Source organism: Ctenocephalides felis, unplaced genomic scaffold (genome assembly GCF_003426905.1).
Source record: "Ctenocephalides felis isolate EL2017-DRISC unplaced genomic scaffold, ASM342690v1 CF-g0.4_SCAFFOLD_01886, whole genome shotgun sequence".
Lineage (NCBI taxonomy): Eukaryota > Metazoa > Arthropoda > Insecta > Siphonaptera > Pulicidae > Ctenocephalides > Ctenocephalides felis.
The window spans coordinates 23,740,289-23,767,768 of NW_020538040.1; positions in this window are offsets into that span (position 1 = coordinate 23,740,289).

Below are 27,480 nucleotides of genomic sequence, written 5' to 3' on the forward strand. Positions count from 1 at the left end.
CGACAAAAGTAGACTCCTGATATTTTATTCTTCTCGAAGTTAATTAAGTTATTTTTGAATTTTCTCAGTCAGTGTTTTGATGATTGTTTTTGCTTTGTTTTCGCAAACAATGCACAGACGACGGTTATAAGAGAACTCGCAAACATTGTAAAATAAAATGAATACGAAAGTATTTGCAATTTAAAATATATTTAAATGATTAAATGATATATTTGTTCATTAACAATTCTAATAAAACTTTTTAATGAAATTTATTTGAAAAGTTTTTAGATCTGCGAGGTATGCGATGGAAATGAAATTTAATAGAATTTAGGTTTGGATCTCATATTTTACTGCAGTTTACCACAAATAGTCGACAATTTCATTAATATGATATTCATGTGAATGCTATTAACTTTTGAGTGATATTAAAATCAAAATTATTCTTATGATAAATGTTAAACGAGTCTGCTTTGTCGTTTATTTTATTTTTAATAAAAAAATCCGATTCGCTAATTTTATGTTTTCTCAACGTTTCACGACATGCTGAATCGAATGAGACCAAATTTGGAAAAAGTATGTGTATGTGTTTGTGTGTGTATGTAAACCGATTTTTTGCCGTAAATCAACGTTATCTCAAAAACGGCTATATTTCAAAAATTTAAAAGCCATTTGATGTATCTCGATGAGGACCAACATTTATCCATTTTGCGCGACGATCAGCCAAGCCATTTCTTTGTAAATAGTAGAAAAGTGAAAAAAAAAATTGTCCACGTTTTGCCACGTTTTGCCACGTTTTGAAAATTCGAAAACCGTTCAAAAGATTTTGGTTGGAAATCGTGCTGATTAGTTTTTGGCAAAGATCGCCCGGGCTGTTTTCTTGTAATAAAGTGCTAAAAAATTTTTTTTCGACGGTTTTTATGAATTTTTTTTTGACGGCAGATATCATAGTCTTATAGATCATACTACAATATTACGGCCCTACGACAAGTCGCTTAATTTTAAACATTTGTCAAAGTTTGCAAAAATTAGTATCGTTTTTTTGGTATTTGTCAAAATTAGACTTTTCATCGACGTTTGCTCAGAAACGACTGAACCGATTTCAAAAATTTAAAAGTCATTTGATGTATCTCGATAAGGATTATTGTTTCTCAGTTTTGTGCGACGATCGGCCGAGCCGTTAATTTGTAATTTGGAAAAAAATGTTAAACTTTTCGTTCACATTTAAGCTCATACTACCAAATCGATTTTAAAAAATTAAAAACTGTTTGAAAGATATTAGTAGGGAATGATACTGATTAGTTTTAGGTAAAAATCTACCGATCCATTTTCTTGTAATTAACTGTTAAGCCGATTTTTATGGAACTTTTTTGCGATATATATTATGGTCTTATAGAACTTTCTGAAATATTACGGCCTTACGACAAGTAGTTTAATTTTAAAAATTCAAAAGTTTGAGAAAATTAGTAGTTTTTTTTTGACGTTAGTTAAAATTAAAATTAGACGATTTACTTGGTATAACTATAGAGTACTTGGCCTTAATGAACATACTAAACCATTAAAGTCTTGCAGAAACTGATTCAATTATAAAAATTGTTGATTTTTGAAAATTTGCTTTTAGAAAATACTCCGAGTTAACGTATTCGTTCGTTTTCAATTATGTGTAATGAATCCACTCAGAATACTTTTAATCACTCATAAATTAATTCATTTTTTTGATTAAATCGATTATTTACACATATCGGGAAGTTCATGTAACTTGCCTCAAGGCACAATACCAATACCAACTAGTTTTAACTGCAATTAGTTCTTAGAGTTGTTGTGGATATAATACAGCCTCGAGGATTACCCAAACTCACTTGTCAGAAAACTTTGCCACAATACTACGAGGGCAAGATTCAAAAAGAAATGCAATATATAGTAAACTCTGTCAGTGTCAAAGTCACTGACATTGGTGATAGGATTTTTGAATAAATAATAAAGCCCATTATCAATTCTTGAAATTCTTATTGTTGTCCTATTAGGTTAGGTGTAAGAACTACAGTATATTAATAATGAAAGAAGAAAATAAATGTTTTTTTATAAAGCTTTAGGCTATATTAAATTGTTCAATTTTTTTATTATTGTTTTGAAACAGTAATTAGAGCCTAAGAGTCCTAAGAGTTGATGTAATTTAACTTATTCTTTTGTCGGTTTTATAGATGGCAACTCAAACAGTTGTCTCATCTCTGTGTGATAAATTTTATTATTACAATTTCCGTAATAAGGCAAGTATCTTTTTGATGTAGTAATGCCGGATGAGCTATATTTTTTCTTGGAAACATATTGCTATCTATATTTCCAAGTGAAAACCGGGATAGAACCCGGACTTCTGATTCAGGTTCAGTAGCTCTAGTCACTTACCTATGAATAAGCCCAAGTCTAAAGAATAATTCTGAATATATGTATGAAATATTCTGAAAGTTAACTGAGACAAAAGAGCAAACGTAAAATAAAATAGCAACAATATCTCACCGAGTCAATTACGAAATGATATATAGTTCGAAAAACATTCAAAGTAAGAATTCGCCCTATTTACTTTACTATCGTACCGATCTGTTGCAAATGCAAGGTAGATTTAGAATCATCCTCTCGACTATAAAAACAAAATTGAATTCAGCAAACATTTTGATAGCGTTTCGCCATCGCTATATATATATGCATTATATAGAAGTTCGATACTTTGTAAAGTTTCGAAAGCTTTAAAAGCTAAAAACACTTCCATTTGAATGTTGTTCACTTTTAATGGAATCACTGAGTGGGAACAAGAACAATTCTTCCAAAGGAATTCCGGTACAGAAGTGCTCTATTATCAAGTAATAAAATTTGAATAATAATTGAACAACGTCAAGAATTGAAAGCCATTCTGTACTTAATGTTGACATAATGAAACCGACAAAAGTAAATAAGCGGCATGTGTACTTACATTAATTTAATTGTATCTCGAGAAATCTGTCGATCGAAAACCTATATTATTCAAAACTAGTGGGGTGCATGGCATCGTGTCTTAAGGCAAATTGTTGGAACTTCCCGTACCGCAATTAAAAATCTTGGTACGGAACCCAAAGAAATTCACACAAAATGTGTACACATTATTAAAATATCTGATAATTTGATGTACATATATCCAATAAACATTTTTGACCGTCAAATGACATTTTTTTTAACTTATTTTTATTGAGAGTCCATAACCGCTGGACCTGCCCCCCAAAAATTTAATCAGTTGTTCATTTTGTCAATACAAGTAAAATATTTTTTGCATTATTAAAATCAGACGCTCCGTTCTCTTAAAAACTGAGTTAGCGTTTTTGGCACTTTTTGCCTTCGGAACGGCTAGACCTGCCTTTGCCGAAAACTAATCAGCACGTTGTTTTATCAGTGGGAATCTAATGTGGTTTGAGTTATTTAAATCGGTTGAACCGTGTTCGCGAAATCGTCGACAAAAATTTGTATCCACACACACATACACATAGATTAATTTTTTTTGACTGAGTTAGCGTTTTTGGCACTTTTTGCCTTCGGAACGGCTAGACCTGCCTTTGCCGAAAACTAATCAGCACGTTGTTTTATCAGTGGGAATCTAATGTGGTTTGAGTTATTTAAATCGGTTGAACCGTGTTCGCGAAATCGTCGACAAAAATTTGTATCCACACACACATACACATAGATTAATTTTTTTTAAGGTATGCGAAAATGTTCAGAAACCTCTGAAACGTAAAGATATATAAAAAAAATCATTTTCGATTTTTTATAATTCACCCTGCGGATAGTTAAAAACTGCTAAATGTAACTTGAAATAAACTAACAATTCATTTTACAGAAAAATTACAAGAGCTCTAAACCAAATAAACTGCGGTATGGATATTGATTCTTTTCCATTATTCTGATGACTGGTTATAGTCTTTTGCTATATACTTTAAAATAGTATTATTATAAAATATATATTTTGCTTGTTTTTGAGATAATGATGGTGGACCTTATTAACCGTGGACCTTTAAGCTCCGCTGTACCTTATTTGGCCTATTTTGTATGATTTGATTTTGACTAATCCTTGGTACTAAAAGACAGTATTTTAGTGTTTCCACGTAAACAATGTTCAAATCATAAATTTATTTCTCTCCCAGCTAACTGGTAAATTAACTAAATTATATCTGATCAAAACTCTATATAATCACAAAATTTAAATTTAATATATCAAAATTGAGAAAGGCTTACTACTACTGGGTAACCTTTTAGATCTAATGTTTTGTATTTCATATATCATCAAAATTACTGAATGTCTTCCTTTTTGTAAAGACAGATTGTAATTCAATAAAGAGAATAAAAAAAAAATCTGATCAAAAAACTCTACTGTGTGACTCTTGCTAATTCGTCGCCAAATTTCATTGAAATTTACTCGAATAGTAGTTATGTTGTATTCATCCAATATTTAATAGTTGTCGGTGTATTCATCAAATAAATATTTTTATAATTAGTATCTCTTAAATACGCTATTTTTACACCAAGATTTCATTCCATTCTTTAATGAGTAAAAACATTCCGCTGAATCTTTCTATGCAGGATTTATCTGAAACTAACAATGTAAAAAAAACAACGAGAAATAAGAATTCAGCTTGAGCTGGGAAATGCAGGTTTAAACAAAATAATAGCAATTAATTAGTCTGCACCGTGTACTTAATTGAAATTACGTATTGCATTATTCTGTTTCCTCACAAGCTGTTTCGAAATAGACTAGACAGGGTAAACTGCGAAATGGATAGGCGAGGGATATATACTTGCAAACTCGAAAATAAACACACAAGGCATACAAACATACACATGAACATATATAAATTAGATAAACGATCCCTGTCGATGTATAATCGCTGGAAGCTGTGAAGGAAAATGAAGAAAAATTCGGAGACACACGACTTCAACTTGTTTATCGAAAATGAGTGTTTCTTACTAACGATAATTCAGATCCAAAATTGATCCAAATAGCTTATTAATAAATTCCAAATCAGCATCGATTCCAAAATGTAGGAATTGGTAAATATAATGAGTGACTTGCATTAAATTTGTATACATACATACTCAACTCAAAGAGTTGCCCTACTTCTTGGGCCAATTCTCAGATAAAGTAGATATATGTTATAATAATACTATGTTACAGATCTATATTTGCATGAGTAGTAACAAACAGTCAAAACCCACGTATTTGCTGTGCGATCAAACGCTTCACACATGAAACCTAACTTCACGTATGTGTTATCAAAGAGACATCAGGAAGTTGGACATTTGATAAAGTTGTTAATTGATATTTGTGCATTTTGCAGGTTAGATTTTATATAAAAAACGCCTTAAAGTTTTTACTACCTATTCACATGAAGATTAGACCGTAACAGCGTTGCTAGCCATAACAACGCTACAATTCTAGTTTATACGAGAATTGGCCGCTAGATTTTAAAAAAAATGGAAGCGTTAAATGTTGTTCTAAACATTTGAAAACAAAATATCTGAATTTTACTTACAAGTTAGTTTACATCACTGAAGATGGATACTTTGGATGAAAAGTTAAGTGATATTTTAGAGTTCATTGTAAATATATTTTTTGTATAGCTATCGGAATTAAATGTTCCTATAAGCTGTTTTGATGATTTGACTTTGATAACTGCCTCGATTTTTATAGTTGACTAACCAAACGGTTGTCCATCTCTAAGCGATATTTTTTTCATGATGAATATATTTAAATTACAAAATTTGCATATAAAAAGTTCTCATAAGAGATTACGATCGTCTGAGCTTTTTACTTCAAATTATCCCGCTTTGCAGACAACCTAACATCAAGCTGTAGTGACATCCATTTTCACTTGAAAATGAAGATCAAAAATATGTTCTCAACTGTAGAAAACTTGATACATCAAATTAAATCTATAGTATTTAAAAAAATAATAAAAATACATCAAATTAACGAAAATATCTACGACAAAAAACTTGATCGTTAAGTGGGTTATCTTCTAAAAATCGGCTTGTCAAGTTCTGAATGCAATTAAAAAAAAAAAATAATAATAATAATGATAAAAAAATGTTTTCGTAAATTAGTCTTATTTTTTAGTCAAATTTATTTCAGTCTGTTTTTGATGTTTTGTAGAAATGCATTTTTAAACATACAAATGATCGAAAAATATGTACGAGTTGTATTTTGCATACAATGCAATAGTCAGTTCCTGTTTTAATTCACGTTATACATATATATTTTTGAATATTGATTTGATTCGACACATGGACACACAGTTTTATATGCATAAACTTTTGTATCTAGATAAAAAATATAAAAGTCCTATATTTCAGTGTAACATGAATTTTATATACTTTCTAAATTTAGTAGGGGCAGATTATATGCAGTCCAATTTTTGAAAGATTAAAAAAGTATGGATATTGGATAACACCTAAAATATTTTTTTTGATATTTAGGAAAGACTTGGTACGGTTATAATAGCTAAATATACTGATTTTGAGATAGGGTTCAGAGAGTGAAGGATGAAGTATAATTATTCGAACAAGTTCTCAATATTGCTTTCAGTCAACGCCCTACATTAACCTGATCTGTAAATCACATTGCATTTAAGGAGTCAAAAGTATGTTTCTCCGTTCGATTTCTTTCAATAACGTTATAAGTTACTTGTATAGAGATAGATTACTTTGTTTCTGATTTTGCTATTAGTTGACCATTAGTAGTAAAATACCAGCAACTAGCAAATAAAGATGATTTATCTCCAAAAGTGTGCGTTGAGTTCTATTATGGCAAATTTTGTGGGTACAATTGTGATATGTTTGATGACTTGTGAAAGACATTTTATGTTTTTTTTGGTTGAAAGGCTGAACATATATAAAAAAATCAAACTGAACTAAGATAAAATTCGAAAGAGAAAGGAGAAAGCAATACAAGAAAAAGAAATATGTCTGGTTTGTTTGTGGAAGCTCATATTCTGAAAGTAGAGGTGGCGTAAAATAGATCAGGTCCTAGGAAACATTTGATTCTATAATTATTCTGACTAGATCTCGGTATATTGATACATATTTACTGTAATATTTGGATTGATTAGTAAAATAATAATTATTAGTTAACATTTTTGACTGATATTAAACTAGAATCTATAATAACACTAAAGAGTTATAGGAAGAAAAATGATCGCATAGCTCAGATTATTTCATGTTAGCCTTGTTTAAAAAAATGTTTTGTTGTATATTATTATATGCATAAGCTTTGTGATTGTTAACTTCCTGTAGGGTAAGTTATTGTAATCGCAAAAAAAAATCGAAAATAATTTTTTTGGTTATCACGTTTCAGAGGTATTTAACATTTTGGCACACATTAGAAATAATTGATATGTGTGTGTGTATGTATGTGCGAATATAATTTTTGTCGACAATTTCAAGAACACGGATCAACTGATTTGAATGATTCAGAAAGCATTCGTTTCCTATTGATAAAGAGACGTGCTGATTAGTTTTTGGCAAAGTCAGATCCAGCAATTTCGAAGATAGGAGACAAAAACTGCCAAAAATGGTAATTCAGTGTTAGATAGAACGGAACGTCCGATGAGTGCGGGAGGTTCCAGCAATTAGCCTTAAGACACCAATAGTTTTAATGATTATGTTGCGTTATGTTACATATTTCTGACAATAAAAGTCGCTATAAACCATTTTGATGATTATAGCTATTGTTTTCAACCTATGTTTATGCCTGTCACAACCATCTTGGAGGCATATATTTGGTTAAGTGATAGAAAATAAGCAATATAAAACAATAATATATAACAATATATAACAATAATAATATTTTGGCTAAATTCAACGTCAACAATTGTAGATGAATTAGTGATTGGAGTTAAATTTCAAGAATTTTTATAAAATAATCCAACGAAACTAGGTATATCATCAGCCGATAAAACTGATATTTTCTCATTGCAAGAATTCGATCGCACGTTGACGGAATATATAAATATTTCTCGTGTAAAAATCTGTAAAATCCAATAGCGTCATATCAGTTGTATGTTTTACAATTTCCAGGTCCGTGTCATGTGCATCCATTTTCATTTTCCTGTACATTGGCCGTTAGTGAAGTGATCAACGAACGTTGCCGGGCTTCAATGTGTTACTACGTCGGCCAGTGTGTAAACTAATTTTGATTGTATATGAAGTATAGTGCATCATAGTGAACCAGACTCGTGCCATATTTCATGTCGATATATATTACACATTATATGGACGCTCACGGTGTTACAAGCCGACACGCCGACATGGCCCCGACTCACCGAATTCATATAGGTGCATACATGGATGCAGATTTGTGCAAAGCCAAACGGGAAACATTTGTATGAACCGTAGATGAATGCATACATATGCCTAGAATGGCCGTAAAATTGTAGAAAATGAATATCCTTACAAAATCACTTAACCCTCTATGACCGAGTTTTTGATTTGCATCCAAAAAATTATAGTGCCAAAAAATCAGGAATTATAAGCATATGTACGCAAGTAAAGAATTTCTACTTATTTCTGTTTCACAAAGCCTTCCAGTTGTATCAGATATAAACTTTTTTTCCATCGAATTCAGTAATTATTGTGACTAAAATAATAAATAATATTTTAAAATACTACCCATTGCAGAAACAAGCAGAAAGTTTTTTGAATCATTCAAATCGGCCGCTTAGTTCTCTTCAAAAACTGCCATTTTTTGCACATTTAGCTCTGTATCTTTAAAATGGCTGGACCCGCCTTTGGCAAAAACTAATCACCACTTCTCCCAATCATTACAAATTGAATGTTTTTTAGATCATGCAAATCGGACACTCCGTTCTCTTAAAAACTCGATTTGTAATTTTTGTATTCTTTGCTTCTTATCTCCGTAACGGCTGGACCTGCCTTTTGTCAAAAAATAATCAGCACGAATGTTTTTTAAACTATTCAAATCGGTTGATCCGTGCGCCCGAAAACGTGGAAGTAAAAATGCGGACATACAAAACACCCACACACACGAACACACACACATTTATTTTTTCTGAGGAATGCCAAAATGTTCAGAAACCTTCATGCAATAATATTCATTTTCGATTTTTGGCCCATTACAATAACTACCCTACGAGAAGTTAAAAATTATAAATCTAAATTGTAAATTAACTATGCTAAATCTAATGAGTAATCTTCTTAATTTCCTGATAGTACTTATAGAGAGTAGGTTTTTTGCAAGTTCATTTGGATGGTTTTCCAACCTCGTCTTGTATTTGGCTGCAAATCTACTGATTTCTTCTGCTTTTGCGTATATGTTGCAGTCTTGATGGATTACTCAATTAGGAACGAAATTTGGTACCTCCAGTATTTTCTTAAAGATTTTGTTCGGAGATCTCTATATGATGTTGCACTTGCACTACCCCAGAGAGAAAGGCCGTAAGTCCAAATTGGTTTCAAGACTACTTTGTATACCAGAAGTATGTTGTAAGTAGTTTAGACTTGGAACCCAACAGCCAGTATAGTTTTTTTGAAATTTTCTTCAAGCTGGAATCGTTTTTTTATTATGTGATTTTTCCATGTAAGTCTTCTGTCCAAATGACAACCAAGATATTTTACGGGTTCAACCTGAGATAGTTAATTCGGATATCAACTAAGTTCATTTATTAAAGTATGATATATTTTTAAGAGTTATTTCATTATTTTGCTGAAGTACTTAAGAATAAATCACTCTAATCACAGATTCATTCTTAAACTTTAATTAAATGTTAACTACAATTAGATTAAATTTTATACTTCGCTCAATTTCAATACTGACGTAGTGTATTCTGTCGTATGATGGTTTGTATTGATTGCACCCAACGATATATAGGTAAAAAAAACCACAATACTTATATAATATAAAAGTATGAAAAAACATTTACCACAAACAGAGAAACGTTAAGAGCACACTGTTTAAACATTCTGTTGAAATTTCCCATTGTTTCAAACAAGAATCCCAATATTTTATTCTGTGTTAATGTATTAGACTTTATCTCGAAAGCTGTCTTATTTTTATCAATTTCATCTAGCGTTAAAAAAATATCAGATTATAACCTTCCATCTGATTCATATTAGAATAAATTTTCTAACAAATAATTAAGTACGTTTTTGATTATGAATTGTTAATTTTATTTACTTCATTCAAGTTAAGTAGATTTATTTCATTTTTTTAAGTCTGTTTAGAAATCTTGTATCGATAAGAATGAGTATTAATATGACAAAATTAAGTAAGGTTCTCTAAATAACAAAGCAGAAAAAATCTACAAATAGATATTTGACTTTTTTTAATGCCTGAAATTAAATTTGCATGTGTGTGATTTGCCATATGATAATTACAACTAAAATTTTAATGTACAATGTTCATAACATTTGCAACACAATATTAGCAAATTAATATTTAAATCAATTTAGTACCACTACAATATGAATGTATTATATATGAATTATCAAAATATGCGGCTAATGCTGGATAGTGGTTTTACATATAAAACTACTATATAGTTATAAAATATATTGCCCATATTTACATTATATACAAGCTTATCTGAATATATTACATATGTATGTGTACCATCCAATAAATTGATGTAATATATTTATAAATAACTAGAGGCACTTTTATAAAATTAATTACACACATTCAATACTAATATACTTTAAAGGCTGAACCTCGGGCGATATTTTGGAATATGTTATATAAAAATAGTAATGGATAAACGATGTGCTATTTATTTGGAAATTTGTAGTTTATTGAAAAAATATAATTTATTTTGTCTATACAGTACATTGTAATTAGCAATTGTACCGATGGAATTTCGAAAAATATCAAGTACATTTGTACAATTTTTGCACTAAACAAATGTTTAAAAAATGTGTTTCAACAGTTTGTTCTAAAGCAGTTTAGTCTTTTTAAACTTTAGGAGCAGCAAGTTCTGCTCTCATTTTATATTTGTAATATTTGTAATAATTGTAATATGTAATAATATGCATTATCTTAATCGCAATATATATGCATATTATATGTACAATATTATCACTATACATTAGTCACTAAAGATACTGAATGCCTTTCTAGACAGATTGTAGACATATGAAAATTAAAAAAAAATGTAAGTGGTCTTTTGCTTTGTTGGCAAGTTGCATTAACTTCTCGATAAGTGTAAATTATGGATTTAATTAATAATTAGTATGTTCTAGAAGACCATAAAATCTATCGCTAAAAAAATTCATAAAAATCGTCGAAAAACAATTTTCAACAGTTAACTATGCATGTATGCATCTGTCAATACAAATCAAATGTTTGTAGAATCAATCTAATCAGATGCTCCGTTTTCGTAAAAGTGTATTGCTAAATAGATTCCAAAATAAAATAAAGGACTTGGACAAATCGTCAGTGCACCTAAATTTAAGCTAATTTGATTTTTTAATAATGATTTTGGAATGGGTCAGAAATGAAATAAATAGAAATTATTACTTAGGTACCCATAAGAATCTAATATATATATATATATATATATATATATATATATATATATTAGCATAACTCCAAAGTTATTAAATCAAATTCTTAACACAAGAATTACAAAACTATAATGATCTATTTATTTCCATCCAAAAAGTCCTTTCTGTCTTTTATTGTCCAATCATTACTAAAAAAAAACTGCATCAGGAAAGTAAGTTTTTGGATTTATTTTTTGCTTCGTGAATAATTAACTCGGTATTTGATCAAGCAAATTAATAACTTATTTTAATGAATATTATACTTGAAGCGAAACTTAACTGCACAAAATTGAATAGTAATATAATCATTAATACTTTGGGTTTCATAGGAAAATATGATTAAAAAAATCATTATAATAATTTTATCAGCATGTATCACTGACAATACGAATGGAATGTCTGTTGAATTAATCTAATCAAATGCTCCGTGTTCGTAAAAATGATTTGCCCTTTTTTTACTTTTTGCCCCGTATCTCTGAAACAGCTGGAATTGCCTGTGCCAAAACCTTTTTGAAAACTTTTTTGAAACCCTATAGAGAGTTAATTAATATATTATATATAATATTTGTTACCGTAAAACACTAGCAATTTAATTTGCCAAAGCCACACGCCTTCATTTGAATTTTCATCGTTATTAAACCATAAGTTTGTAGACTAACGGAACTTAACATAATGAAAAGGAGTCAAATTAAATATTGTGCCTAAATAGTTCAAACCATGTAATTAACTTAATCGCTTTCCAAACCTTAGTTAAATCTATTTTCGGGCACGAGAAATTAATAAAATAACAAAATCCGTGCGAAGTAGGGTGCGCCGTCTATTATCTCGTCAATTTACGAAGCGTTCTAGAAAACAAACAGGGGAGCACATATATCGTATATATATATATATATATATATATATATATATATATATATATGACGGTGTCGTATCTTTATTAAAATCACGTTTAACACCTTTGTTTCGTCGGTTGGGCGAAATAAGGTGAAACAAAACGCGCGTGCTGAACCTGTGAACTCTGCCTCTAATGGTCGATGAGCACGACAGTCTATGCCAACACGCAACCTTACCAGTGCATAAACCCATTTAACGAATAGTCTTGGGTCCAGTGAAAACGAGGAATACATTTTAAATTTTATTTTATTTTTTATCGTTCTAAAATACTTATATTCAAATAAATAAAAAAAATTAGATACATATCAGCAGGTGCGATAAAATCCTTATTCATTATTAAAAACATTAATTAATACAAATTAATGGGTGGTACTGCCCTAGGGCAGGACCGTGAGCTGAGTTAAACTCCAACTTGATTTCGGGAACAATAGTGTGTGAGATTTTCCATCGTCATTTCACACCGCAGTGTACGAAATGAGCGTATTTTCAATTGGAAACACATTTTTGATTTATATTGTCAAGTGAAAATAGACATCGCTGTTGCCCGATGTCAGATTGCCAGAGCGGGGCTTAAACTCGCGACCCCGTCCATACGAAGTAGCGCGCGTTACTCATTTAAGCCAACTGATATATGAATTGAGTCTTATCTTTTAGGGTGAGCTGACGCAGTTAATTACACTGGTTAAATTTCAAAAGTACCAATCTTAAAAAAAAAACATTGAAAATGTCTAGGTTTGCTCGTACGTAAGTCGCTACAACGTCTGGACTTGAATCAGAGGTCCCTCCCAGGTTTGCTCCGGTCTCGAGCAGCCTGTTATCAAGCAGTAATGACAACGGCTTTTATATGAAAACATAGATATCAATATGTTTTCAAGTGCAAATAGCCTTGATCAGGCAGTTTAACATCAGTAAGTATACCCTGTATTACAGAAATTGTAATTTGTCATTCCACAAAAATGAGACAACTGTTTGGGTTGCCATCTGTAGAACCGGCTAGTATTGAGTCAAATTAGTCTAACAGCTTATAGGACTCTTAAGATCTGATTGCTGTTCAAAATAATAATAAAAAAGCTACAAATCTATTCTGAAATCTATTTGAATCTGCGGTATTCAACTAAGGGGCTCAACTAGCCATGATATAGTGCTAAGATTATGAAATACTGCTAAGATTCCAAAATAAAATATAAGACTTAGACAAATCGTTAATGCACCTAAATTTATCCCAATCTGGTTTCTTTATAAAACATTTAAAATAGGTGAGGTTAGAAATGAATTACTTGGATATTATTACTTAGTTTGCTACAACTACCTAATAAAGCGTAACTCCAAGGTTATGAAATCGATTTTGTAACAGAAAAATTACAAAGCTTGACTGATCTATTCAATTTCATCTAAAAAATGCATTCTGTTCTTTTTTGTACTATCATTACTGAAAAGAACTGCAACACTAAAAGAAGTATATATTTGGATTTTCTGCTTTGTGAACAATTTGTGTGTCTGCTGTAGATGATCAAGCAAATGAATAACTTATTTAAAAAAATATAATATTTTCAAAATAAAAACCGAGTTGCATAAAAATGAATCATAATATTGTTAGGGCTGCAGAAACAAATATAATAGAATAATTATAATAATTACTATCAAATTATGATTTACTTTATATAAATCTCGTGCATTTTCTTATTGAATATTTGATGCGTGATTTATATATCCGTTGCGATTTTTTCTCGTATAAACATTTTTAATATTTGGTAAAGATTTTTGTTAAATAATTTGTTGTCGACTTTCATCTATTAAAAATACATTTTATTAAAAAATCTACTTAAATGATTATTAATTATTATTTGTAAACAATGCACGGATCCATAATCTTGATATAACAAGATTTTTGTAAAAACTATTACAGAAAAGCACAATTTTGCTAATTTCAAAGAAACGGCTTGGCCTATTGCCTCGCAAACCTAATCGTGTCTCCTCCTTATCGAGTTTAATCCAATTGTTTTGAAATTCGAGAAAACATAAAACATACATTTTTTGGCGAAAACTTTTTCTTCGAATAGTTAAAAAGGACTATTAATCAAAGTTTGATCTAATATAATAAACCAATTAAACCCAATGTGAGTTTTCAGCAAACAAGAAAACTTTCACCACATAAATCTATTAGTGAAAGAATTGTCATAATATTCCACAGATATTGAATATCATCGGATGAATTATGTAAAATAATACGCGCATACAGATTATGAACAAGTGTTATATATTTAAATCATGTGTGATCTTTTGATTCAGCTTCAAGTTCCCAAATTATACTTGGGCTTGTATTTGTGAGATAGTACAAACTTTTAATTTTTTTTCCAAGAATGAAATGAACGATATTCATGAGAAATTGATTACTAAATTGATTCGAGATTCTTGATACCACAAATCTTTGATACACGATATGTGTGCGAAAGGATTAAAAAAGTAATTTTATAATTTTTTATTTAATTATGTTAAGTTGTTAGAAAATTATAAGTAGTTTATTACACAAAAACCTAATATACCTATCCAGTGTTATTAAAATTATTCGCAATTATAGGCTATATTAATTATTTTCTCATTTTTAGCAGAACATTAATATCTTAAAATTTTGATTGATGATTTAAATATCGCAAATTTGTATTATTAAATAAACATATTATTTATCTATTAAACAATACTAGTACTTATAATTCTCTAATTAAATTAAAATTTATATTTTTTTATCGACATTTTTGATGATAAGTGATCAGTGGTAACACAAAAAATACGAAAATGTCTCGTTAAATTAAATTTGCACTTATCTAGATTCTAAAATTTACAACGTTAGGTTATCGACTACATTTTCGAAGTGTTAACAAAAATGGTAGTTCAATTTTCTATTATTCCACTTGCTTTTTGGAAACTTATAAGAATGGCTTAAATCTAGCGAAAGTCTAAAAATTATTCGTGGATACTATCGCGGATACTATACGAAATAATTATAAAACAATTAAGTAAAGAAATGATAAATCCACTAGAAATATAAAATATATTGTACAAAGTTAACGAAGTTACAAATTAGTTTATTGCATCTTCAACTAACTGGTTGAAATCCTTTATTGTTACAGATTTTTCAATAATTATATTTAAATGATTTTCAATATTGCCAATCATTTTGCATACAAATGCAACTTAATTTCACTATTAAATGTTAGCCCAAATTTGATTCCTTATGATACACTGGTATTGTCTAGAAGTTCTAAGTCAATAGGAAAAGATGAGTAAAATTTACACCAACTACTCCTCTAGAATATATATTCTTACAAACGCACTGTGCGGGTTTATTTAGCGATTTTCATGATTATCTTAATCCGCTTTTAAATATTAACGACTGAAAAAATTACGAAATGCTTTTATACAGTTGTAAGATGGGTACTTAAGTATTCCTTAGAATAAAAAGAATAAATTTTATATTACGTCTCTATGGCATTTAGAGAAAAATCTTTTATAATTGCATGCTGTTAAAATATAACTGAGAAAATGTTTTAATAAAACATAAAATATATAATGAAAGCACTCAGTCAATTGCAAAACACGTTGGCAGGATTTTTGTTCTACACTAAATTGCCAATTAATTTAAATGAACTATATTTTGAAATTATGTAATGAGTAATCCGTTCGATAATGATGCAACCAATCATTCAACTTTTTGTCATTTTGCAAGCAATGGGTAAATATAGGGTAGAGAGGGGTTTAATGGTTCGCGGGTAAAAAGGGCCACAACTAATATTTAAAAAACAAGTAAAAGTTAGGATTTTTTTGACAACATTATTTGAAAGTAGAGGGAAAAAGATATGTAATCAGAATTACCTTGAATCAAGCAACATTGCCATCAGGAAATAAATGATCGTGTTTGAAAACCTATAAGAAAAGTATTTTCTTTCGTTGTTTGTTTTTTTTTGGTTTGTGAGCACTGTTATTTAGTTTACGAGACCTGAATATAATTTTCAAGTATACGTTATTTAATCGTATTATAAGATGTATTGTTAGTTTTAAGTAAGATTCAACCAAGTTTTCATATAACTGATATAACAACTTACACGTAGGTGGGGTGAAAAGGACCTGAACCTTTACCCTAGCAAAGGCGTAAACAAAATATAGTAAACAAAAAAGTAAATTAAGTTAAAGAAAGCAATTTTACAAGAGATAAATTCAATAAATAGTTATTCCAACTCTGCTCATGAATATTTCTGAAGAAACACCAGATCGAGGTTATGCACGGTGTAATTTTGTAAAAATGTAGCCAATGTAGCTATTATTTTGTAGAATTTTTTTAAAATTGAAAACAAAACATTGTATTTCTTTGCACGACAGCTGTGGATTTCCACCCAGCCTATGGGATAAAATGGTACAGCTGATAAATTTTAAGAAAATAGCTAAAAATATATTTCCATAATTAGGAATTGGCAGAAAACTTTACAGAATATAGTTAGATAGTTTTTTATTTGATTCGTGTTATATGTTGTAATGAAAATCATACGCCCGAAATCGTTGACCACACAATTATGTCCACACATACATACACACATTTTTTCTGAGGTATGACGAAATGTTCAGAAACCTCTAAAACGTGAAGATATGCAAATATTTTCATTTTCGAATTTTTGGCCTATTACAATAACTTACCCTATGGAAAGTTAAAAATAATTATTTTATTCTAGTATATAATTTACACTGATTTTATAGAGTATTTGCATCATAGTAAAACTGAATCAATAATGTAGAATAATATTATTCAATTCAGTATGTACACGTAAAATAAACAATTCTGCATTTAATTCAAAAATATTATTCACACATTTTATAAAATGGAAAAAAAAGCTTTTTGAAGCTTTCATGAGATTACACTTGATACAAGTATTTTTCAATGGTTTTAATAACGTAATTGAATTAAATGAATAGAAAATTTATAAGTACCGATAATTGGAAGGCAATACTTTCAAGTATTCGGAATAAAGAAATATTTATACTATATATGTTTATAGTGATATATAATTTTAAAAAGGATAGAATGTCCTTCAGATTTACTAGATGTCCACTAAGGACAGTAGTAAAATATATGGTGAAATAAATAAAATAGGATAGAATATAATAAGATGACTAAGTTACAAACTGCATTATCTTACCCTGAAGATTAATTAAATAAATATATTATTTAGAGAAAGCACATTTATAAATATATGTAATTGTATTTTGTATGAAAAATAAAATAAATAAAAGAGTAGCAAACCCATTGTACTAAAAACCTTGGTATGAAAGTTTGTTACATTACATGTGATACGATATTATATACAAATAATACATAAAATTTATGTTTGTTTTATATGATCTACCATTCAGTCTTTAACACCTTATTTTGTATTTAGGTCAAATAATTGAAGTTATTAATATCATAATACATGTATTGTATACTGGGGTGGCCCATTAAAAAATCGGAATTTATCGATGGCAACTTGCCTGTAGGCCACACCGTGCGGAATTCAATGTTGCGGTATATGGAAAAAAAAACTAAGAATTTTGAGACCTTTCTAACGATGTATAATATTTTTTTTTTTTTTGCAGAAATATCTAATCCGTAGGATCACTAGATCACTAGGACCACAAGATGGACCACCATATTATATTAATCGAAAGATGAATTACAATAATATCCGTTTCTTCTTTTCCATATAATCCTTAAAGTATTTTAATTTTTTCATAAGAATAATTCTAATATTTTTGCATGTGAATATAAATAAGAACTTCGGACAAAAATTTCCTTCACTACTGTACTGGGCTCACGTCAAATACCCATGAAATCGTCCCAAAATGTGTCAGGATATTTCGTTGAAAAGGAATTCATATTTTTGTACTGAATCATGCTAAAATGGCAAGGGTTTAGCATGGTAAGAATTAGTTTTTCTGATATTTATAAATTATCTTAATATTTATTCCATTTATTTATAATTCAAGTCTTAATTTCACTTCATATGACAGCAATTCAATTTTATTTATTTATCAAAGTTGAAAAGTCTTACTACTGAGTACCCTTTTAGAATAGATGTTAAATGTTCATGTATCCTCAAAATTACTGAATGTCATTGCTATTGTGTAAAGACAAATTGTAATTAATAAAAATTAAATAAATCATACAAATTGAATGGTGCGCAAAAAAACCTTAAATATTAACAAAAAACTGTATTCTTTAATTATTAAATTATCCCAAAAATATTAGTACGTAATTTAAAATCATGCTAAAAATGTACGGCTATTGATAAAATATTCATATGACGATATTATTAACATTAATTTTATTACAAGGAAAATTGCATAGATTAACCAATATGTGTAAATAATCGATATAAATTGAATTGAAAATTAACCAACTTTTTCAATTGTGACGCTACAATTTTCAGATTCTGACGCTGTTTTTTTTTTTTGAAAAAAGTTATTTCAAGTAGAGTAAGTTATAGTAATCGTACAAAAATCAATAATTATAATTTTTATATATATATATGTACGTCTCAGACTTCTAAAAATTTTGGCTTATCTTAGAAACAAATGAATGTATGTGTGTGTGCAGATACGATTTTTGTCGACGATTTTGAGATCACGGATCAACCTATTTAAATAATTCAAAAACATTCGATTCGAATTAATGGGGAGACGTGCTGATTAGTTTTTAGCAAAGGCAGGTCCAGCCGTTTTAACAATAGGGGAGAAAAAAGTGCCAAAAATGGTAATTTAGTTTCTGAGGTAACTAAGCATCCAATTTGAATGATTCAAAGAACATTATTTGTATTGACAAAAAGAAAAAATGATTAAATTTTTGGTAAAGCAGGTCTAGCGGTTTCGGGGGTCCAATAAAAAAATGAAATGAAATGAAATATGCTATTTAGGCGTCAAAAATAATCATTAGCGTTATGTACATCATATCAAATTAGAAATATTTTACTTAGTATGAGATTCATACTTAGATTTTACTAAGTATGAATTTTGTTTGCATTTCTATGGGTTCCGTACCAACGTTTATCCGTTAGACCGTTGCATTTCTACGGGTTTTATTTGAATATAAAAATTCAAATTATTCCAAAGTCAAATAATTTCAAAAATTTCAAGATTCTCAAAAATCTTTTTTTTTCAAAGTTTTCAATAAATTTTAAAATGTTTTTAAAAATTTTAATTTTTGGTATGTGATGTTACAGCAATTTGCCTTAAGACACGATGTTTATTTTAATAAATTCAATTTAAATATTTATTATGAATGTCAGTATCATTTTGGGGACGCAAAAAGGGTACATCTGTGATGTAACCCGATCACATAACCATCACGGCAATTTCCACCGCATATCAAAGTTAATAATCAAACCACAAACATAGTTAAATATATGTTAAACGCAGAGACTAATGTGACAATTCAGCATTACGATATATCATCAAATGCTTTAGATATTTGATACGTACCTATATCCGTATATGTAAACGAAACCTTCATCAAAAATTTTCGATATTCATTCCCTCCCTGTGAAAGCAACTTTCGCAGATTTTGATGGAATACTTTCACGTTCAAAGGCTGTGAAAATAGAAAGAATTGGTATGCACCCATATAAACTCCGTCGAAGGAAAGATAAATGTATCGGCGATTCATAGACGCGTGAAAAAGGCCAAGAGCCGTCGGCTAGGGATTGCAGAATATTACCAAAATCGACATCTGTCTGAAACATTTCAAACGATTCAATAAACACGAAATAATTTAGATAAATACTAGGTATGAGTCGTATTTCACCTGTGGAAAAAGAAACTAGTACGGTAAATGGAGTCTAATTAACTTCCTGTAAGGTGAGTTATAGTAATCGCAGAAAAAAGAAAACGAACATTTTTCGAATATATCAAAACCAAGTCTTTTGATTGTTTTTTTTTTAACTTTCACAAAATTTATAAAAACTAGTGGTGTATGGCATCGTGCCTTAAGGCAAATTGCTGGAACTTTCCGTACCGTAACAAAATATTCGAGGAATATTAAATGTTTTCAAATAGATTATTATAAATACTGTAACATTGTCGAATATATATAAGAATTATATAAACTGAATTGCAAAGTTGGAATTATTTGTTTACAGTATATCAGAGCTTTAGTCATAATTAAAATTAAAATCTGAATTATTTTCCATAAAAAAAAAATTTTTTTAAAAATTGAAAAATTTTTTTTTAAAAAAGTGGAAACAATTTTTTTCCCAGAAGCTATTATTTTGTTAAAACAAGCAGAAAGTTCATTGAATCATTCAAATGGGACGCTTAGTTCTCTCAAAAACTGCCATTTTTTGCACATTTAGCTCTGTATCTTTGAAATGGCTGGACCTGTCTTTGCCAAAATCTGATCACCTCTTCTCTCAATCATTATAAATTGAATGTTTTACATATCATTCAAATCGGATATTCCGTCCTCTCAAAAACTCGATTTGTATGTTCTGCACTCTGTTTTGTATCTTTGTAATGGCTAGACCAGCCTTTGCCAATAACTAATCAATAGGAATCGAATGTTTTTTGAAACATTCAAATCGATTGATCCGTGCGCCCGAAAACGTGGATGAAAAATTGTATCCATACATACATACACACACACAAGCACCCACTCTATTCTATCTATTTTTTCTGAGGTATGCCAAAATATTCAGAAACCCCTGAAACGTAGAGGTATGCGAAAATACGATTTTTTGACGATATATTTATAGAAATCATGTATTTAAATATTTATAATATTTTTTTTTCAAAAATATGAAATATTTTCAAAACTATATATAATTTTAAAAAATTATTAAAAATTTATAAAAAAACATTTTTTACTATTTAATTATGTTTGCATTTTGTTTACCAAAAAGCTAAAACAAGTTTCTACTAAAAAAATCTAAATTTAAAAAATAAAAAACTTCAAAAATTTCACATAATTTAATAATTGTATAAAATAGAAAATTCAAAAATATTTAATTATTTGAAATTTAGTATTTGAAAAAATACTAATTATTTTCAGAAAAAATATCACAATTTTTTACTTTCAACTCGTGTTTTCAAAGCAAAATGTTTTTTGAATCAATCAAATCGGTTGTTTCTTATGTGGAAAATGTCTAGAACATTTGTTTGAATCATATGAGTAAACTTCAAAATTAAAAATCTTAGAACGAAACCCAAAAAATTGACAAAATGTGTACTAACATTGAAATCTCTATAAAATATCTGATAATTTGATATGCATATGTTTTTTGAATATTTTTCACCGCCAAATGGCATTTTTTTTAACTTTTTTTTATTGAGAGATAATAACCGTTGGACCTGCCTTTCGAAAAATTCAAACAGTGTTCGTTTAGTTAATACAAATAAAATGTTTTTGAAATCAATCAAATCGGTTGTTCCATCCTGTCAAAAACGTTCAAGACATTTGTTTGTACCGGTACTTCAAACATTAAGAAAGGCTAAACCTGCCATTTACAAAAACTAATCAGCATGTCTCCCCATCAATACGAATAGAGTGTTTTTTGAATAATTCAAATCGTTTGATCCGTGTTCCCGAAATCGTCGATGAAATTTCTATCCGCACATACATACACAAACATCATCCATTTTTCTAAGAAAGCCAAAATGTTAATAAAAACAATTTAAAGGTAGAGATATTCAAAATTTTTTATAATCGACTTTTTGTTTGCGATTACCATAACTTATCCTACGGAAAGTTGATAATTTTGATGCGTTTTTGAAGTTTATAATTTTTCATACCCTATTTCTTTGAATCTTATGCTATACGCTATTAGAATTTTTATGTTAAAATTATTGGTCACCTCGAATATTTTTCTAATTTCGAAATTCACAGATTTTTTGGTTCTCTAGCCATGATTATCGGCAAGTGAGTTACGAGCCGTCCGTGAGCTCGTGATAATATTCCATAAAGCGTCGTCACCCACTTGTCAATGAAAAAGGATTTTTCCTTCTGGTCAGGGCCATAAGTAGGATGGAGTCATAAATTCACATATGTTTCCGAAGCAAATTCTCATGCCCGAAAATTCCGGGTAATAATACCACCATATGCTATTCCGAGAAGTATAGTATCAAGAAAACTAAATATTATCTTGTGGATACAGTATTATCTATACGTTTTTATGGGTGATTGGTGATTGTAAGTATCAAATTCTGTGAAATCAAATCCTTCGAGACGAAATTATGATATGTGTAATTAATAAATGTATTTCGTGCTCCCAGTATATCAATTCAACACGATATCCGTGGTAGATAAAATATGTTCATATCAAATGTGTTATAATAGTGTTATTCTGACTTGTGAGAAATGTAATGAGTTATTGCAAAATGAGAAGTAACTATTGATTTTAAGTAACCATGATTGCGGAAAGAAATTTTTCAGCTTCAATTGCAACAGGATACCTGAAAAAATGAAATAAATATTAGTTCAGTTATATATCATTAGTTATTATTTTTAAGAAAGTATTTAAGTTTATATTATCATCATTAAATGGTTGTTAACATTATTTGTAAGGAATGGAAAAACAGCTATTGAGTTGTTTTTCCAACATGTCATTAAGATATACAATGTCCCTATTACGGCTGACTATTGTAAATCTACAAATTTGCTAAATGTCCTTAACTGGACAGTTGTCAATTTTGTAGAGAATAATATATATATATATATATATATATATAGATATATATATATATATCGGACCCATTCTGCAAAAAGAGTGCTACCTCTACCACGTCGTCGAAAGTAAATTAGAAGGACTGAAAGAACTGGAAAGAGGAAGAATGCATATGATTGATCACTTACGCAAAAAGAGAGAATGCAGGGAACTGAAAGCTGAAGCACAAGACCAGGAAGCATGAAAGCAGAAGTTTGAAAAAAATGCATAAAAGTGAATATAAAGTGATTAATAGTTCTAAAATGGTACAAGGGAGTGATAAGAAATCATTGATTTGTGGTGCTTTTACGCCATGGACCTGCCTTCAGACTATTTATTATTATTATTATGTATATATAAAAAAAATCAATTTTTAATGGCGATTAATGTATTCCAAGACATTATTATCTATTAGTAAAAAAGATTAAATGAAAAGTTAAATAAAGTTCATATATTATTCATCATCTTAGTACTTCAAAATATTTAATGTATAGAATAATAATTCTCCCATTAAAGTTTCTGAAGATTATAAAATATCTAAGTAATGGTAAAATATAGTACCTCGGTCTTTATAAAAAATATATAAAATTTTAGTTCTTAATAGAAATATTTATTAAATATCAATATTGCACAAATAATGAGGTGAATATTAATATTCAATATTTGCTGTAAAATTTTCAAATAATTTCAGTAAAATATTAGTATTTTACTGAACTTTATATTAATGTAAACATAATTAATATAATGTATAAAGAAAGTTAATGCATTTGAGTAAAACTGGATAGGTGTATTATTTTTATGTATTAAAATACTTATAATTTTTAAATAACTTATTAACACAAATAAATTGGAACTTAAAAAATTACATTTTTAACACGTTCGCACACATATCATGTGTCAAGATTTGTGGTATCATGTCGAATCAATTTAGTAATCGAAATCTCATGAATATCATTCGTTTCATTCTTGGAAAAGAATTTAAAAGTTGGGTACAATCTCACATATACAAGCTCAAGTATATTTTGGGAACTTGAAACTGAATCCGAAGTACACATATAATTAAAATATAAAACAAATTGTTCGTAATCTATATTCGTGTATTATTTTGTATGTAAATTTATCCGATGACATTCAAGATCTGTGGAATGTTATAACAATTATTGTAATAGATTTATGCTGTAGTTTTTTTTCATATTTGTCACATATTTTCCTTTCATTTTTGTCGATTTTAGTGTTGTTGAAAATTAAAAGTCCAGAATGTACTCTATATTAATTCATTTATATTACTCTATATTAGTTCTGGGCATGATTTTTTATCTTATTCTTTTTAGAACAGCAAAACTTAAGTGTTCTATGAGCAGTTATGATGACTTGATATTATTATTAAAATTTCTCTAAAACTAATGATACATTTGTAACAGCAATGCCGAAAATTGACGATTTTCACTCAAACACACGTATAATTTCAAGTAGAAACCGAATATATGTGCTATGTGCTGTCTGATATCTGTGCTGCTTGATATCAGGGTTGCCGAGGTGAGAATAAAACCCGGAACCATATACTTTGTAGTTTCTAAATTAATTTCTGGTTTACAATTAGATAATTAAAATTATTTTACATAAACCATCTCTAGATATTATTTTCATAATACCACATTTTCATTTATGTATTACCAATGGTAGCAGTTTTTTCTATTATTGCTATTATTTATATTTTTGTCCTTAATATTGATTAATAATCTATTTTCTTAAAAACTCGATTTATTATAATATTTATTTGGGGTAAATATAACATTTTTTTGATCTTGGTGAAATAGCTTGTCGTTATTCATATTACCCAAATAGATTTACTTCATAAAATATTCTTTCATTTTAATAGTAGTAAGATTTATTTCAATGTTAAGAAATATTTTATTTATTTATATAATTCGAATTAAATTATCATTCTACAAGAATGATATTTCAACAACTAAAATAGTAGATGTAATTTTCATTGTATAAAAATAATAAAGTTTCTACAGAAAAACCACTAATTTTTGGTTCATTCCATTAGTTGGTCTTGTTGTTTGAATTGCTTATATTAATTGTATATTTTTTGTCTAAATATTTTTTATAAATTTAATAGAAATATTGTTTACCATGCGCTAGGATATTCTGTTGATCACCGCTTAAGGCAGTGATCTCTACTTTTATGGTTTTTACCTGTAGGTCATCATGAATCAACCAATTTGCAAAGTATCTAGGAGCATTAGATTGTTTTGATAATCATGTGATTCATAGAAATCATTAAAAGTGATAGAACCTAAAAAATTCGGTGCTCTTTGTTTGCCTTCAGACCATTTCTATAATCCTACCTATCGAAACATTCCTATGGTATCATATTTTTTTTATGTTCTACCAAATTGCAAACAATGTCAAAACAGTTGAAAATTGTATTTCCAGATTCCGTTTCCAATTATCTGGCCCTAACCTGCTGTAATTAATTGCACCTTCAACCTGCACACTGGCCTATCAGCCTTACAAATAGCCTGTTGTTTGATAAAAGCTCTGGTCCAGTAGATAAACAAGTTAATTGAACGAGCAGCAGCAGTGAACGCAATCAGAACCAAACAATAACAAACAATTCAAATTGGCCTTTATTCAACTTAGTTCAAAGGTATATGAACTATTGTGTGCCGATAAGGGAAATAAAAGATCAGTTCCAGTTTCTGATGGGAAAGTAGAAGCGACATCTGAGGTACAAAGAAGTCGGTTTTTGTTGGAGTACGAGACAGATTTTTTTTTAACTTTCCGTGGGGTAAGTCATAAAGATCATCTAAAATCGAAAATGAAAATTTTTGCATATTTCATGTTTCAGTGGTTTCTGAACATTTTGGCATACCTTAGGAAAAATGGATGTGTGTGATGTGTGGGATATGTATGGATAAAATTCTTCGTCGGCGTTTTTGGGAGCACTGCTCAACCGAATTGAAGTATTGGATTCCTATTGATAAGGGGACGTGCTGATAAGTTTTTGGGAAAGGTTGGTCTAGCCGTTTCAGAGATACCGAGCAAAGAGTGCAGAAAATGGCATTTAAGTATGTGAGAGAACGGAGCAACCGGTTTGAATGATTCAAAAAACCATTCCACTTGTGTTGGCGTAATGAAGAGCTGCTTAAGTTTTTGCAAAGCTAGGTCTAACGGTTTCGAAAATTCAAAATGGCGTTTGAAAATCAGATATTTTGTAATTGGAATCAACAGAAATGAATGGTTATCAGAAAAATTTTAAGAAATTTTGACATTTTCAAAATTTTCAAAGGCAAAGAACTTCAAGAAATTTTCAAAATTTTCAATAAAAAAGAACTTCAAGAAATTTTCAAAATTTTCAATAAAAAAAAATTCAAGAAATTTTCAAAATTTTTAAAGAAAAAAAATCAAGAAATTTTAGTTTTTAAAAAATATCAGTATTTTCAAAAAGGCATGTTTTTATTATTTGAATTTTTAAAATTTTCCAAAGGTTTAAACAAAAAATTAAATTACAACACGGAAAGTTCCAGCAATTTGCCTGAAGATACGATGGCATGCACTACTATTTCAATTTTATTTTTATTTCTTGGTCCAAAGCTCCATTTCGTATGTATCCTAAAAAAGCATTAAAAAAAAAAAAAAATCATTTATTAAAATGTATCTATTATCTTATTCAACGTTCTAAGGATAAGGGACGCTATTTTCTTCATTAATTATTAATAACAAATAAAATAAAAATATACACCTAGAATTAATATTTTTTTTATTAACTTGTTATAAATAGTTTGTGAGAGTAAATTTTTTTATTGAATAAAATTGTTTTTAAAGAAGAAAAAAAAGATTTTTAGGTCACAATTCTAAAAATCATAATAGCTATTTAGAAAACTATTTTGAATATATATAATATATATATTCAATATAGTTTTCTATATATATATATATATATATATATATATATATTATATATATTATATTGGTATTGTATATAATTATTGGTATATTATATTATATTATATTGGTATATATATTATATTATATATATCATATTGGTTGTATGTTTAGCCTTGAATAGTACACACAACACGTTCTGATGTAACATAAATATAGGAGGGCAATATGTTGCTCCTCCTATGTCTCGTTTGTTAATAATAGTTTTTTATTAATTTACACAAATTTAGTGTTAATAGCAATTTTCACTTCATAATTAATGTTTTTTGTTTTCCTGGTTTGACTACTGAATGATGACACACATCAAGTGTCGAAACGTATAATGGAATAAATAATTTTGTTATTTAATCTTTTTTAATTCGAC